General features: G+C 38.5%; 1 long non-coding RNA gene across 1 annotated transcript in view; it reads left to right on the forward strand.

Annotated features, from left to right (window-relative positions):
• The window catches only part of LOC123787404 (uncharacterized), a 51,941-nt gene that overhangs the window by 14,894 nt on the left and 19,424 nt on the right, over nucleotides 1-17,623 (forward strand). Inside the window, exons 3-4 of the long non-coding RNA XR_015727627.1 lie at nucleotides 8,142-8,252; nucleotides 8,983-9,100. This is a non-coding gene — a long non-coding RNA (uncharacterized LOC123787404). The remainder of the gene's footprint in view (nucleotides 1-8,141; nucleotides 8,253-8,982; nucleotides 9,101-17,623) is intronic.

Below are 17,623 nucleotides of genomic sequence, written 5' to 3' on the forward strand. Positions count from 1 at the left end.
AATGACTCAGGGAAAGCTTCTTGGAAGAAATGATATATTAAGTGAGATCTTAAGGAAATAAAAATGTAAAGACATGGGAAAGCTATTCTAGGCAGATCAAAACAATCTATGGAAAGGCTTAGAATTGCACATTGTTGTTTGTAAAATGTAAGGCGTTCAGTTTGCTCGGACATAGGGTACGAGGTTGGAGAGGGGTGAGGTAGGAAGGACTGAAAATGTAGAGGGCCTTTTAAAGAAATGTGGGCTTTACCCTAAGAGCACAAATAAGAATAAAAGCAATAAAAACTTCAAAGCAACAAATGTTTGTTTTACCCATTCGGTGTTCAACAATCAAAGATTTCTTTTCTCATTGAAATTGGGTCCACTGTGTTTCTCATTTTGAAAGAATTTTTCTGTCAGATCAATACCAATTTATTATTTTATTATTCTTGATGCACATATTCATTTTTGTTAAAGTACCTTGTTGTTTCATTCAATTGCTAATTTTTAGTTCAGGTTTTGATGCACATGCCGAGATAATTCTAAATATCTGAGAATGTCAAACTCATGTTTGTTCATATTGCTGAGAAATCAGTCCTCTGTGTTTCAGATAGTTGCAAATCTTGAAAAAAAACAAATAGAGCCAAGAACTGAATGGTAGAGATATAGGTATTGCTTTATGGAGTTTGAAAATGGTGTAGGGTTTAAAGATTCAAGGCAGTGCAGTTTCTTATCATTTGTTGGTGGCTATTATTAGAATACATAGCCAAAATTGAGTGTCCAGTAACTTAGTGACCATCCATGGAGTCTCAGGAAGTCTTTTCCAGAAATAGGTTGAATGAAGTCATTTGAGAGACCAATAAGTGGGATGAATGAGAAGACATGACAGAGAATAAAGACATGAGTGGAGGCAAATGTAGATATCAATGCCACATATCTGTTGTAGAAAGGGAGGCTAGAAGAGAGGTCAAGAGACAGCCTTTAATCTAAGGTCAAGATAGTGAAGTTTGCTCTCAGAAGAAATGTGGTCCCAGAAGTGAGGTTGCCAAGGTGAAATTAAATGGTTTGGACTACCTTTCAAAGTAAATTTATCAGGACCCCTTCACACTCAGCCATGTACATAGGCAAATGCCACATGCAGTGACAAGCTACTAATGACCTTCTAGATAACCCAAAGGTTTCAGGTAATTTGTAGGTAGCAAAATTTAGTGACTAAAATTCTATTCTTCCTGAATTCACTAAGTATCATTGCAAGGTCAAAACTGGCCATGAGTGAAAAATGGCATAATCTCATTCAACTTAAGAGTGAGCTTTCTTTCCAAAATGAAAGATAGATGATATCAACATATAACTTTTATGTTATAGCATTAAAGTGGATAAATGGTGTTACAGAGCAATTAAGCAATTCACTTATTTGATGAAGACTACTTGTTCTGTCTTCTAAGTTTCGACACCCTATCTTTATATGAGTTTCTATTGCACAGTTCAACAAGGGAATTTCAGGGTAATATAAGGAAGTAATAGGATAAAGTGATAGATTCTTTCTGTGGGTCAATGTGGTCAGAAGTTTGTAATTTCCCATGAGAACTGTGAAGTTTCTTATCAAGGCCAAAGAGGCCCCAAATACCCATCTACTTAAGAAGGTCAAAATACCTATCTAATCAGGAAATAGCACATAAAATTTGCGCAGCCTTACATTTTAAGCAAAATATTGTATCTCTCTGCATTTTTATTCTTTGGATTCCCAAACTAGCAAAGAGGATTGAATTGTAGTCAACTCAGCCATAGGAAGGAGAAATGTCAGACCAATCTAATTTTCTTTTATGATGGAGTGACCAGCTTTGTAGATGGAAAAAGCAATAGGTATAATATATCTTTCCTTCAGGAAGGCTTTGACTTCGCTCCCCAAGATATGCTCATAAACAAGCCAGAAAAAATATTGTTGTTTATTTATGTCAGATGTCAGATGTTTGGAGGTCCAAGAGACTACTTATCAATGATTCAGAGTCAACATACCAGAGCCCATTGGGAAGCTTTCTAGGTGTAGCTGAAGTTCACAATGCAGAACAATGTCACATCATATTCCCTTAGAATTTAGGATAATTTGCTGATGACTTAACAAAATGATCGACCTGAAACTCAACTGATGAAGTTGAATAGGGTGGAGTCAATTATTTTTGGAATAACAGTCTTGCAAAGCTAAAGGGGAACAGTTGTTTTAGGGAGGAAAATGGAGAGAAATCTAGATTACCCTTATGAGTTGAATTGTGTTGCCCAAAAAGATGAGCTTATGTCCTAAACGTCAGTACCTGTGAATGTGACCGTATTTAGATATAGTCTTTGCAGATGTAATCAAGTTAAGATCAGATCATGAGAGTGGGCCCTAATCCAATAGTATTGTCTTTACAAGAAGAGAAAAATGTCCTGTGAAGACAGAGACACACAAGGAAAACGCCATGTGTGGACAGAGGGAGAGATTGGAGTGAAGCCAAGGAATGTCAAGGATTGATGGCCACCACCAGAAGCTAAGAGAAGCAAGGAAGGATTCTACCAAAAGTCTTAGAGGGAGTATGGCCTTTCTAACACCTTGATTTCAGACATCTGGGCTCCAGAACTGTGGAAAAATAATTCTCATGTTTTGACTGACCAAGCTTGTGGTACTTTATTATAGCAATCCTAAGAAACTAATAAAATGACCTACAGCAGATGTTCCACCAAAGGAAGTTGTGAATATGAGGATATAGAGCACGGATTAGACCACAGGACTCTAGGAATTATCTAGGAACAGTTACTCACTAGCTATGACAACAGGCATACAAGTTCTGTCATTGGGGTCTTAGCTTCCTAAACTTTATAAAGGAGAGATGCTGTATAGAATGGAATTAGATCAGACTTCCCTGAATAGTATACACATCTTTCCCTGGGGGTGAGGGAGAGAGGTTATTTTTATAAATCTCTGTACAACAATTTAGGGATTTCATAGACCTCTTGCACCCATTGCATGGTCCTCAGTTTAGATCCCCTGCCTTAACAATGCTGCCTCTCTAAAAGCAAGCCACTTTAAGATGGTACTCTTCATTGGTTGATCATGGCAATAGGGCAATTTCAATCAGCTAACTCTCTAAAGGGAAGAAACAAGGTCCTTAATGTATTTGATCTTCTGCCATCTGCCATCCATCTTCCTACTCCTTTTCCAAGTACCTGCACAATATCCTCCACAAAGTTTCTTGTCTACATTCCTTTGACCTCTCCCCAACAGCCATCACCCGAGCTTCATGACATAATACTTGATCACTTGTATATGCAGTGATCGATTAATGTTTTCCATGCCTTTTTCAAATAGATTATAGAATAGTTCTGGTTTGGAAAGGATTAAAACACACACACACACACAATAACAAAGGGCAAGTAGTCCTCACTACCCATAGCCACTCACCATGGGAACCACAGTGAATATTTTAATTCCAGCCTCAGTGTTCCTAAAAGCCACCCCTGGCAGGGGGTGTTGAATCAAGCCAAGTGTAGTGAGAGAGATGGAGAAAAGAAAGGAGGAGAAGAAAGAGAAGATAGGCTTGTTTATTGTGATCAGTTGTTATCTATAACCTCCAAAAAACAATAAGGGGACATGTAGTAAAATTGTATTGGGGAAGTAGAAAGGTTATAAATATCAGCCTCTCCATTGTTGGCTCAACATTTTTAAGTAGATTTCTGGATGGACATCACACATGAGGTTTAACAACAGGCCTGATAACTATCAGTGTGGATGATGAGGGCACAGGACTTCACCCCTGAAGTCCTTCCAAACCAGCACTGCATGAGAAAAATCATTACACCCTCAAAAGTCACAAAGCCAAAACAAAAGTCTCAAAGATTGAGCAGATAATTCCAAGGAGGCCTATTTAGAGCACCTTCCTCAGTTAGAGTCAATTTCCTTCCACATGATGTTTATTCCGTTGTCAGATATTTATAGTCCTAATACCAAAAGTCCATTGAACATCAACCATTGATACAGTAACATAAAGCAGATTTATATATTCAGCTTGTCTAATACTCCATTGGGAAGAGAAAGCATTGCTCAACCTAATAGCCTCCTTTCTTAAGAGATATTCATTTTAAAATGTTGTCTTATAAATACAAGATGGGTTGAGACTTGTGTGCTCTAAATATTTTAAGGGATTTATGTTTGCATTAACTGTCCTTTTAATCAAACTTCAATGCATTGCTGGCACCGCAGAGGTTTCAGGGAGAAAAATACTACTTGCTGTTTCAAAGTTAAAAGTTTCCTAGTAAAAAGGAAATCCAAAAAGTTCTTAAAAGAAGATATTATGAACATATTGTCAGACTCATTATTATTTATAGAAAGTATTCCTACGTAAATCATAGTAGTGGATTTTAAAAAACCCCAAACTTTTCTACTCTTTTTTTTTCTTGAATAATAACCTTATGAAAATGCTCCAGACTTGTACATCTCCATTTTTGTGGTGTTAAAAAATATGGAATGTCTCTATTCAGTCTCTAGATGCATAAATTTCCTTTTTAATTCAGCATATTTCAGTTTCTAAAATATCAGCAGGGTCTTTAACGCTGTGTCTTCAATGACTAGAATACGTGAAATTCATTGACGTTGGACATCACTCCATTGACTATTTCCTTCCTCTGGAACCATGCCTTCTTCTATTCAGTGTACTTTCCCTCATCTTAGAAACTCATTCTTCTATGTTCCTCTGAAAAACATAATCCTCAACCCTGAACCATATCCTCTTTTTCTTCACCTCCAAGCTTTTTGAAGGAATGGCTTAAACATTTTGTCTCTACTTTCTCAGCATCCTTGCTCTCTTCAACTTCCACAATACAACCCCACCCATCCCCAGCCACTGCCTGAAACAACTCTCCCTCAGGTCCTTAGTGACAAAATGTATTAATAGCTTTTCACAAATTTTCTTAGTTGTCTTTGTCAAATCATTGAGTCATGGAGAAGCAAGTCTAGAAGAATGATTGCCATATTTGGTATTCCTTTATGTTGTGCTTTCCAAAGTTTCCAAGTGGTGAAACTTTCTTAGACAAAATGTTACTCAGAAGCCCAATATAGGTGGGTGTGGTACTCATTTGGTTGAATCAAGATGGAGGTCCAGCTACATAGTATTAATTAGAAATAAAATTTAGATGTCAGTTTAAAAAAACTGACTTACAAGGGCTTGTAAAATAGGGAAAAGGGTTTTTTTCAGCTGTATTGGGATATAATTGACAAAATAATATTAAATTGTACAATGTGATGATTTGATAAATGTTTGTATACATTGTGAAGGATTCTCCAATCTAGTTAATACATCTATCACTTTACCTATTTTTCTTCCTTCTCCTCCTTCACTTCCTCCTCCATCTCCCCTCCTCATCCTTCTTGTTGTCATCATTCTCCTCTTCCTCCTCCTCTTCCTTTGGTGAGGACATTTCAGTTCTACTCTCTTAGAAAGTTTAATTATACAATAGAGTGTTATTAAATATAGTCATCGGATTATACCTTAGATCCTCAGAACTTATTTATCTTATAATGAAACTTTGTACCCTTTTACCAACCTCTCCCTATTTCCCCCACCCTCCAACCTCTAGCAACTGCTTTTCTACTCTCTGTTTCTTTGAGTTCTATTTTTTTTTCAGATTCCACATATAAATGATAAATACAGTATTTGACTTTCTTTGTGTGCTTATTTCACTTAGTATGATTCCATTCAGGTTTATCCATGTTGTAGCAAATTACAGAATTTCTTTCTTTTTAAGGCTGAATAAGATTCCATTAGATAGATAGATGAAAGATAGATAGATAGATAGATAGATAGATAGATAGATAGATAGATAGATAGATATAGATAGATAATCACATTTTCTTGACCCATTCATCCATTGACGGACACATAGATTATTTCTAAACCTTGGCTATTGTAAATAATGCTGCAATGAACGTAGGAGTGCAGATATCTCTAGGAGATACACTTTTTTTTAAAGATTTTATTTATTGATTTGTCAGAGCGAGGGAGCACAAGCAGTGGGAGCAGCAGACAGAGGGAGAGGGAGAAGCAGACTCCCCTCTGAGCAAGGAGCCTGATGTGGGACTCTATCCCAGGACCTGGGATCATGACCTGAGCCGAAGGCAGATGCTTAACTGACTGAGCCAGCCAGGCATCCCAGAGATACACTTTCTTTACATATGTAACCCAAAGAATTGGGTTACATATGTAATTGGAATTGCTGGGTCGTATGGTACTTCTATTTTTAATTCATTGAGGAAACTCCATATAGTTTTCCATAGTGACTACACCAGTTTACCTTCCCACCAAGTGCACAAGGATTTCCTTTCCTCCACATTCTCCAAACATTTGTTATCTCTTGTCTTTAGATAATAGCCATCCTAACAGGTGTAAAGTGATATCTCATTGTGGCTTTGATTTGTATTTTCCTGATGATTAGTGATGTTGAGCACCTTCTCATGTGTATGTTGGCCATTTATATATCTTCTTTGGAAAAATGTTTGTTCAGGTCCTTTGTCCATTATTTAATTGGATTATTTGTGGTTTTGCTATTGAGTTGTATGAATTCTTTGTGTATTTTAGATATGAACCTCTTATTGGATATATGTTTGCAAATATTTGCCCTCATTCCATAGGTTACCTTTTTGCTTGTTCATAGTTTCCTTTGCTGAGCAGAAGATGTTTAGTTTAATGTTGTCTTACCTTTTAAAACTTCTGCTTTGTTGCCTTTGCTTTTGGTGTCAAAACCAAAAACTCACTGCCAAGATTGATGTCAAGGAACTTACTGCCTATGTTCTATTCTAGGAGCTTTACAGTTCCATGTTTTAAATTTAAGTCCTCAATCCATTTTGAGTTGATTTTTGTGTATGATGTAAGAGAGGAATCTAGTTTCATTCTTTTGCATATGGCAGTCCAGTTTTCCCAAAACCATTTATTAAAGAGAACAATTTAATAGTATCTACAATATCTACTCTCCACTCACCCTCCTCTTTCTCTTTTGTGATTTCAGATACTGCATGGAAGAATGTTAAGAACATTTAAAATATTCAATTGCTTTCTACAAAAACTGGTGACACTCAGCTGTTAAGCTACTGAAAGTTTCTGAGTGGAGTTGAAAGGTTGAAAATGGTGTTGTGTTTGTTTGATTATTGAAGGGGTAAACTCCAGGCTACTTATCTGAAAATAAATATTTTCTGAAGTTTGCAGAGTAAAGAAGTATAACTTGACATTTTTTTTTTGCTGCAATAGAAAGACAGAAAATAATGATTTTCAAGCCTTCAGTCAATGACTAAAGCCTTGTGACCACAATAAAGTACAGTGTCTGAATTGAAGATTATACTTCATAGCATCTTCATAATTTAGAACTGATTTTTCATGTATGTATGAAGAAGGGAGACTAGACAAATTACAACATGAAAGCAGTAAAAGTCAAATTAAATGAAAGAACACAAAATAAAACATTTCTAAAAAAAAAAACCCATTATACTTGCTTATGCTTGTTTGTAAAATTATATATCCCTAACTGTATACAAGTATAACAGTTCATAAACACAATAAGGTACACAATTAAAATTGACTTAATTCAGCATTCTCTTCAGGAATAATAAATATTATATACTGAGTAGTTCATGAAATTTTAAATGCAACTTCAGAAAGGTTTTGTTCCATTAAAAAAACCCCTGCAAAACCAACAAACACAAACACTTCCTATTCTTAGTATTTACCATGTGGCTCAGAGAATACCTGAGTGGCTAAGCCAGTGATGTCAAGACAAATATCAGGGTTGGTTTTAAGAAAGAAGTTTAAGAACCAGGAGAACTACGTAGAAGCCAGAAAATCATTGTGTCTACATGCAAAAGCCAATATTGTGGAATAAGTATAAGGAAGAGATCAACAAAACGAATGAGGAAGCTGATTTCATGGGCCCAGTAGGGCAGTCAGAAGTTGTGCTGTCAGTTCATTTCTTACTACCTGTGTACGTGTTTTTCTTACATTCCTCATGCAAACCCTTTAGCCCCCTGAAGTTTCACCCAGATCATGCAGCCCAGATGGCCTACATTATGATTTCGTGGACATTTTCTTACACAAAAAAAATGCCAAAAATTTTATTTAATGAATGCGTGTTCTGTGTTTTCGCAGATTCTGTATTTGCCTGTTGTCATCCATTCATCACAGAACCAATATAAGCATACCTCAGAGGTAGTGGGGGTCAGTTCCAGATCACCGCAATAAAGCAAATAGCTCAATAAAGTGAGTCAAATGAATGTTTTGGTTTTCCAGTGCATATAAACATTATATGTTCACTATACTATGGTTTATTAAGTGTGTGATAGCATTATGTCTAAAATAAAGTGTACAAACCTTAATTTAGAAATATTTTATTGCTAAAAAGTGCTAGCCATCGTCTGGGCTTTCAGTGAGACACAAGACATAATCACTGATTGCAGATCAGCAGGACAAGCATAATAGTAATGAAAAGTTTGAAATACTGTGAGGATTACCAAAATGTGACACAGAGACACAAAGTGAGCAAATGATGTTGGGAAAATACCAACACTTGCTAGATCCAGGGTTGCCACAGACCCTCAATCTGTAAAAAATGTAATACCTGAAAAGCACAATAAGGCAAAGTGCAATAAAATGAGATGTGTCTTCTTATAGTAACTATACTTTCTTATTTTCTGTACTCTTGCTGTGGCATTTAGGAGACTTACAGACCCAAAGACAGGCTGCTCCTCGCAGAGCCAGCTGCTTCCTAAAAATGATAACAACAAACCAGCCAATCCTCAGTCTGTATACCCAACTACCTCCTTATCTAACTCTCATACACGAAGCCAATATTTCTCTTGTCCTAAACCATCCAAGGGCCAGGTATCAGGCAACTAGAGACCACCCCTATAGCCCAAAGCCTTCCTGTATTTCAAACAAGCCAATTGTAAACTGTTCATTCTGCCTTGTCTTGCCTTTTCTTTCCTTTCAGAAACCCCAGCAAAGGCTCTGGCGGAGACTTTCTCCTTGCTCCTTTCTGTTTCCTGACCAACACTGCTGCTTTCCCCTGTGACCCTGCATGGTATGAAGGGACCCCCTCTCTGGGACCTGTGAGTATAAACAACTTCTTTACCGTATCCAGCATTTACATTCTTAGAACACTGAGTTAGCATAACGACAAATGTATTGACGCTTTACATTAAAAAAGTTAACCAAAATGCTCATTTTTTTCCTTCTGATTTCAAAAGAAATAGAAATATTTTTGTAGGCTCCTAAAACTATCATGGGCCCTTGACATAAGAACTACTATGCCTGGTAGATAAGTTAGCCCTACAGCCAGGGACTGCCTGCTCTGATAGACACCCCTGTATGCTCCTGAGAAATTGAGTTACAAATAGACAATGGCCAGTTCATATATAATCAGTAGAACCACATCCCACAACCTCACGAGGTGCCAGTCACAACCTCTTCAGCAATGGGCTCCAAATCGTTATGAGTTGGTCAATAACTGTGAGCTTCCTATCTTTTGTCCTTGCTTCCAATTCAGAAGGAACCAGAGAAAGTTAAATATGCTCGCCAAATCAATCACATGGGATATTCCACTTCTAGTTAGCCTATTTTTGGTGACTCCGTCAATGCCATGCCAGTGACCTCGATCAGAGCATTCCAACAAATATTCTTTTCTGTCCACTATAAAGCCTTCCCACTGCGTTGCCTGCCTTTCAGTTTCCATCAAACACGAGTGATGGTAACTGACTCTCTTGCTAGAGCAGGCTCTGAATAAAAAACCTCTGTTTGTTCTCTCATTGGGGTGGTCTTTGCTTATTTTTACATATCCCGTCTCCCTTTCAGTTTTTAGTTAGGATGCTTTCTTCTCACTAAAAGCCACCTGTCCTGTAGATCTTCTAAAGAAAAGGTTAATTGTGCTTTCCAAGATGACAAGCAGATAATTTGATGGGTTAATCTATGCACACATGAAGACAGATAATATAAATGTCTTTGGTACTTTCTCAGGTAGAAGGCTTATATGGAAACCAGAAACTCTTGAATCTCGTTTTCTAAAGATTTTCTATATCCCAAGGAAATATTACTAAAATGCTAAATAGAGTTAAATATAAGCCAGCAGGAGCACCGGCATCACCTGGAATCACATTAGAAATACAAGTTTCTGGGCCTCACCCCAGATCTATTTCAAGTGATCTTGCTGCACTTTGGAGTTTGAGAACCATTGGTCTAAACCATGCTACCTTGGACAAGTCCTTGAAATTCTCTGAACATTACTTTCTTCATATATAAAATGTAGGTACAGTTTCCTCGCTTCCAATTTTAAAGGATTGTTGTGAGGATCAAGTGATATATTTGAGAACTTAATGTTTTCAAGATGCTTTCTCTGAAGAAAGAAAAAGATGAATTCTGCTGTGTAATACTTGAGAAGTCTTTAAGAGAAGAGTTGCTTCTTACTTTAGACAAGCAATTGTGGATAGGTAGGAATTATGTAAGTTAAGAAAAAGGGAAATGAAATTTTAGGGCAAGAGAATGGAGATTGTCATTTCCTTCACAGCTTTACTTAATACTGGTTCTGGGCTACATGTGACAATGATCCTGAGTTTAGTCCCGGGAGCTATAAGTGAATGAGTCTTTTATAGATAATACTTACTAGGTCAACTACTTTATAGCTATGTTTCAATGAACATGTTCCTTATCCTGTTTGAGACTTAGTTTTCTAATCTGTCAAATGACAGTGGGAATGAAAAATATTTACCTTACAGTATAATGGTAAGCAGTAATTAAGATAATATACAGAACATATTCTTTCCCAAGAAATATTAACTGGAAATATAAGAATAAGATATAAAGTCCATATTTTCCTGCTTCACTACCATGCTTTGAGAAATGTAATTTGCCTTAAGGTCCTTCCAGAGAGTATTCTGAGAACATTCTGTAATATTTGAGTTGTGCACCAATAATTAGTCCCCAGGTTTAACTCTGGGTCATCTGTCATTTTCCTCTTCTCTTTTAGGTTGTTTTCTCTTTGATAAATGTCCCTGCTAAAAAGTAGCAAGTGAAATATGAGCCCACCAAAGTCAGGCTGTTATCCTGGTTGATGCTGATGTCTACATGGGGGCTGATGACACCCAAGACCAAGGGCAAAAATGTCTGTCTGAGGGCACTCGTTCCTAATGTGGGGGTGCCGCTGGTGGCTGTTGGTATAGTCACCAGCCTAATGCTGTGGTTCTAATGGCACTTTCATCAGCACTGCTATTATTGTCATTGCTGATGCCGCACATTCTAAATGTCCCATAGAGATTAAAGGAAAAAAGTAGCTTTAATTTTTTTCTTCACTTTTCTATTGAGATTTCCTAAAACTTTGATTAGGTCCTGAAGCTATGGCATAGTTTGGGTAACACTGCTATGGCATATTTTAAAACCATGCCATCTCATCAGTGCTATCCAGTTGTCCTTGAACCAAACTGAGTATCTCTTATTCACCAGGAGGCTCCCTCATCCTTCATATAAATGGCTCCCTGAAGATTCTGTCCCACTGATTCCCTGAGCGTACTCAGAACTGCCTGAGTCCTAGACTAAACACAGCTTAAGCTTGTGTTGGCTCCTCTAATACATGTATTTATAGAAGCAAACATGTATTTGTGAAGACATTTTAGAAGTATAAAGCATTGTAAGAAAAATATAATGATAATCTGTCATTAATTTCATTACTATAACCTTGATGCGGTAGGCAGACTTTAGGTGGGCCCCATGATCATCACTTCTTGAGATTCATGCCCTTGTATAATCCCCTCCTTTACAACTTCCTTTTAAACAATAAAATATCAAGTGGTCCACTTGATGGTGGATGTCACTTCCATGATTGTTACATTACATAAAACTCCATCTTGTTAGAAGACCCATGACAGCAATCTCCTTTTGCTGACATTTGCTGACATTTGCTGTCATGAAGTAAGTGGTCACGTTGGAGGAGCCTCTATAGCAAAGAACTGCAGAATCCTCTAGAAGCTGAAGGAGACATCTAGCAAGTAATTAAAGCCCCTAGTTCTATAGCCTCAAGGAAATGAATTCTGCCAAAAACCTGTGAGAGTTTGGAGGTATAGCCTTCCCCAGTTGAATCTCTGATGAGACTGCAGCCCCAGCGGACATGTGGATTGCAGCATAGTGAGATCTTCAGGTAGAGGACTCAACTAAACATGCCCCGATGCCTGACACACAGAAACTGTGAATCAATAAATGTGTGTTGTTTTATTAAGTTTATGGTAATTTATTGTGCAGCAATAGAAACAATACACTAGGTTAAAGGAACAAATCCAAAGGGAGTCATGTTATTACGAGCTCCCATAATACATTTTTAGGTAATATATTTACTTAATATATTTTAGGTAAAAATGTCTTTACATATTTTTATATGCATCAGTTATTATGGCTATGAAGTAGTACAGTTTGCTTTATTACTATTTCTATTACAGAAACAATTAACAGTTTATGCGTAATGAAATTATGAAGATACATTCCAAGGCATGCAGCTTTCATAGTAAAGATTTAAGAACTTCCATTTAAATATGTAAGTGAACATATGTTTTTATGTTTGCTTATTCGAGAAACTCACTAAAATAATAATTTTAAAAATAAGCATAAATTCAAAAGGAGCTGGAGAATGGAAAAAGTGACAGTGCTATATCAAATATTCCCCTAAAAAATTTGGTATTGGCTGGGGTGCCTGGATGCCTCAGTCAGTTATATGTCCAACTGTTGATTTTGGCTCAGGTCATGATCTCAGTGTTGTGGGATTGAGTCCCTCATTGATCTCCATGCTGGGCATGGAGCCTGCTTGAGATTCTCTCTCTCCCTCTCCCTCTGCCCTTCCCCCTTCAAAAAATGTGATATTGGGAATGTAAATGGACAAGTAGGAAGGTAACTGACATGAGAGAATAAAGAAAATTCACATCCAACTGCCTATGGAAACTCAGAAAAGCTTAGGAATTCAACATAGCAGTAATTTATAAAGTTGGCAGTATAGGATGGGATTAAAAGTATTAGGTTCTAAGTCTCAGTAGGAGCCCTTAAGTCCTTGGATATACTCATTTCACCCAGACAGCTAAGCCATCTGTGTGTGAACAGAAATAGAAGTTTGCTTTATACACAGAGTGTACCTTAAGTGTTCTGGGCTTGGAGTACACACGAAGCATAGTAGAACAACAGCTGGACATTGATATATGGGATTTTAGAACTTCTCACTATCCCCCATCTTCCTTTAACTCACCTCCCAGAAGAGAGTATAGATTATGACTGTCTGGGAAAACTAATAAACCCAAAAGAGAAGCTCTCTGAATACTGACAGTTTGGAGTTTTAATAATAAAATATCCTAGCCTATCTCAGATATTTTTTCTGAGAACTAGCCACCTCTCCACATTTGCATATATAGAGTTTCCACTCAGATTTTTTAAAAGATTTATTTATTTATTTCAGATTTTTTAAAAGATTTGTTTATTTATTTATTTATTTAGAGAGAGCATGTGAGCAAGGGGAAGGGCAGATGGAGAGGGAGAGAGAGAATCTCAAGTAGACTCCACCCTGAGTGTGGAACCTGACTTGGGGCTTGACCTCATGACCCTGAGATCATGACCTGAGCCAAAATCAAGAGATGGACTTAACCAACTGAGCCACCCAGGTGCCCCTCCACTGATTTTTAATGCAATGGAACTTAAATACAGATTCACAGTTTTCCTATTTCTAGTAATGATGGACTACTTATTTTGGAACAAGTCTTTCACTGAGGACAACTGCAAAAGCCAGGCAAAATGTTTCCAAAATTCTATTTGAATGCATGAAAGGCCCCTAAGATAATAACAGAGTATGGGTCCAAAGCCTAATCTGAGGAAGTTTTCAGCATTTTGGGGGGCCTGTTTCTTCTAAAACGGAGGTTGGCAACCTTCTGTAAATGGCCATATAGTAAATATTTTTGGTTTTGTGGTTTATATGGTCATTGCCTCAACTAATCAACTCTGCCCTTGTAGCCTAAAAACAGCCATGGACAATATGTAAACAAATGGGCATGATTATGTTTCAGTAAAATTTCATTTACAAAAGATTTGACTTCTGGGCAATAGTTGGCTGACGCCTGCTCTAAAAGTATTTGTGAATTATGGAAGAAGTGGCTGACAAGAGCTTCCAAATACTCAGTGCTAGAACAAAATATAGAGTTAAAGGCACAAAGAAGGATTGGTAAATTTTTGAGACTTGGGTTTGCACCCCAAAGGGCTGTATCTTAGAAATAAGGGTAAAGTAGAAGTAGGCTAGTTCTCAAATGGACAAAGCCTAGCTTCAAACCATCTTTACCCTGATTGGATTAACTTGATCTGTCATGGTTCCTGCCACTAGCCTAGCCTTCTTAAAGCAAACATAAATTCTACCAAGAGGATAATATGATTATTCATAGCCTCGAATTAATACTTTTAAATATAAATAAATAAATATTTTATCAAATATTTATATTTATATAAATAAATATATATTATTAAATATATATATTTATATAAAGTTTTCTAACTACAGAAAGAGACAAGGGATAGGGAGTTAAGATGGCGGGAGAGCAGGGGACCTCTTTTTCAGCCAGTCCCCTGAGTCGAGCTGGATAGGTACCAGACCAGCCTGAACATCCACGGAATCAGCCTGGGACGCAGGAAGATACATCTGGATCTCTACAAATGAACATCTCCAGCGCTGAGTATTGAGGTACGAAGCGGGGAGCCATGAAACCGCGCACAGATATCGGAAGATAAACGGAAGGGGGAGGGAGCCGCCACGTTCGGGCGCCGGGAAGTGGTAGCCACCTGCACGGGGGAGCGGGCAGACTCACGGACGGCACCGGCAAGAGAGCGGACTGAGACCGTGAGCCGGGGCGCCCGCGCCACCAGACTGAAACGGAGCTCCGGTGCGCTCACTGGAACCAGACTGAGACCAGGAGCTCCAGGAGTGCGCGGGGGCTGCTGGCAGCTGGCGGTGTTAGAAACACAAAGGACAGAGACGAGCCGGCCCTGGAAGTGAGGGCTGGGACGCCGGGTGTGGGGTGCACATCCTGGGACGCTGCAGGGTTGAGCAGCACCAACAGAAACAGAGTTAAAGTGGCCAGAACATCAGTGGAGAAGGGGCCGCGATCCCTCTGTTGAGACAGAGGCTGAGATTCGGCCACTGCTGCTCTGACTCTCAGAAGAGGCACAGCAAACTGCCAGGGAAACCTGCCAGAGAACAAAAGCCTGGAAATACCGACTCACAGTGTGCCCACCCCATCCCCCATCCCTCCTCGCAGGGGACACAGAGACTCTACCCAAACAGGGTTGCCTGAGTATCGGCATGGCAGGCCCCTCCCCCAGAAGGCAGGCTGAAAAATCAAGAAGCCCACATCCCTAAGATCCCTATAAAACAAGGGCGCACAGCCTGGGTCCCGGGCAATAATTTGGGCTCTGGACAACCCCGCAACCTCTCCTCATCAGAATGACGGGAAGGAGAAATCCCCCACAGCAAAGAAAAGACAATGACTCTGTGGCCTCTGCCACAGAACTAATGGATATAGATATAACCAAATTATCAGAAATGGAATTCAGAGTAACAATGGTCAAGATGATGTGTAGACTTGAAAAAAGTATTAATGAAAATGTTAATGAGAATATAGAATCTCTAAGGGTGGAAACGAGAGTGAATCTGGCAGAAATTAAAAATTCTATGAGCCAAATGCAGTCAAAACTAGAGGCTCTGACGGCCAGGGTGAATGAGGCAGAAGAACATATCAGCGAATTGGAGGATGGGTTAGTAGAAGAGAAAGCTAAAATAGAATCTGGACTCAAAAAAATCCACGCTCAAGAATGTAGGTAACGGGAGATTACTGACTCAATGAAACATTCCAATGTCAGAATCATTGGCATCCCCGAGGGGGTGGAGAAAAACAGAGGTCTAGAAGAGATATTTGAACAAATTGTAGCTGAACACTTCCCTAATCTAGCAAGGGAAAAAAACATTTGTGTCCATGAGACAAAGAGGACCCCTCCCAAGCTCAACCGCGACAAACCTACACCACATCACATCATAGTGCAATTCGCAAATATTAGATCCAAGGATACAGTACTGAAAGCGGCCATGGCAAAGAAATTTCTCACGTACCAAGGCAAAGGTATTAGAATTACGTCAGACCTGTCTACACAGACCTGGAATGAGAGAAAGGGTCGGGGGGGGGGGGCATTTTTAAAGTTCTTTCAGAGAAAAACATGCAGCCAAGGATCCTTTATCCAGCAAGGCTGTCATTCAGAATTGATGGAAAATAAAGACCTTCCAGAATCTCCAATCATTGACCAATTTCGTAACCACGAAACCAGCCCTACAGGAGATATTACGGGGGGTTCTATAAAAGTAAAAAGGCCCCAAGAGTGATACAGAACAGAAAGTCACAATCTATAGACACAAAGACTTTATTGGCAACATGGCATCATTAAAATCATCTCTCTCAATAATCAGTCTCAATGCTCCCATAAAACGCCACAGGGTTGCAGATTGGATAAAAAGACATGACCCATCCATTTGCTGTCTACAAGAGACTCATTTCGAACCTAAAGATACATTCAGACTGAAAGTAAAGGGATGGAATACCATCTTTCACGCCAATGGACCTCAAAAGAAAGCTGGGGTAGCAATTCTCATATCAGACAGATTGGATTTTAAACTAAAGACTATACCTAGAGACACAGAAGGGCACTATATTATTCTTAAAGGATGTATCCAACAAGTGGATATGACAATTATAAATATATATGCCCCCACCAGGGGAGCAGCAAGATACAAAAGCCAACTCTTAACCAGAATAAAGAGACATAAAAATACGTTAATAGTAGGGGACCTCAACACTCCACTATCAGCGATAGAGCACCGGAGCAGAAAACCAACATAGAAACAAGAGCTTTGAATGCCATACTCGACGAGTTGGACCTCATAGATATATAGAGAACACTACACCCCAGAACCAAAGAATACTCATTCTATTCTAATGCTCATGGAACATTCTCAAGAATAGACCATGTTCTGGGACACAAAACAGGTCTCAACTGATACCAAAAGACTGAAATTATTCCCTGCATATTCCCAGAGCACAACACTTTGAAATTGGAACTCAACCATAGGAAAAATTGGGAAGAAACTCAAACACTTGGAGACTAAGAACCATCCTGCTCAGGAATGATTCGATAAACCAGGAAATAAAAAATCAATTTAAACAATTTATGGAGACCAACGAGATGAAAACACAACGGTCCAAAACCTATGGGATAACTGCAAAGGCAGTCCTAAGGGGGAAATACATAGCCATCCAAGCCTCACTCAAAAGAATAGAAAAATCTAAAATGCAGTTTTTATATTCTCACCTCAAGAAGCTGGAACAGCAACAGAGGGACAGGCCTAATCCACACACGAGAAAGCAGTTGATCAAGATTAGAGCAGAAATCAATGAATTAGAAACCAGGAGTACAGTAGAGCAGATGAACAGAACTAGAAGCTGGTTCTTTGAAAGAATAAATAAAATTGACAGACCACTGGCAAGACTTATCCAAAAGAATAGAGAAAGGACCCAAATTAATAA

The sequence above is a fragment of the Ursus americanus genome, chromosome 19 (genome assembly GCF_024610735.1).
Source record: "Ursus americanus isolate L20-20 chromosome 19, mUrsAme1.1.p, whole genome shotgun sequence".
NCBI lineage: Eukaryota > Metazoa > Chordata > Mammalia > Carnivora > Ursidae > Ursus > Ursus americanus.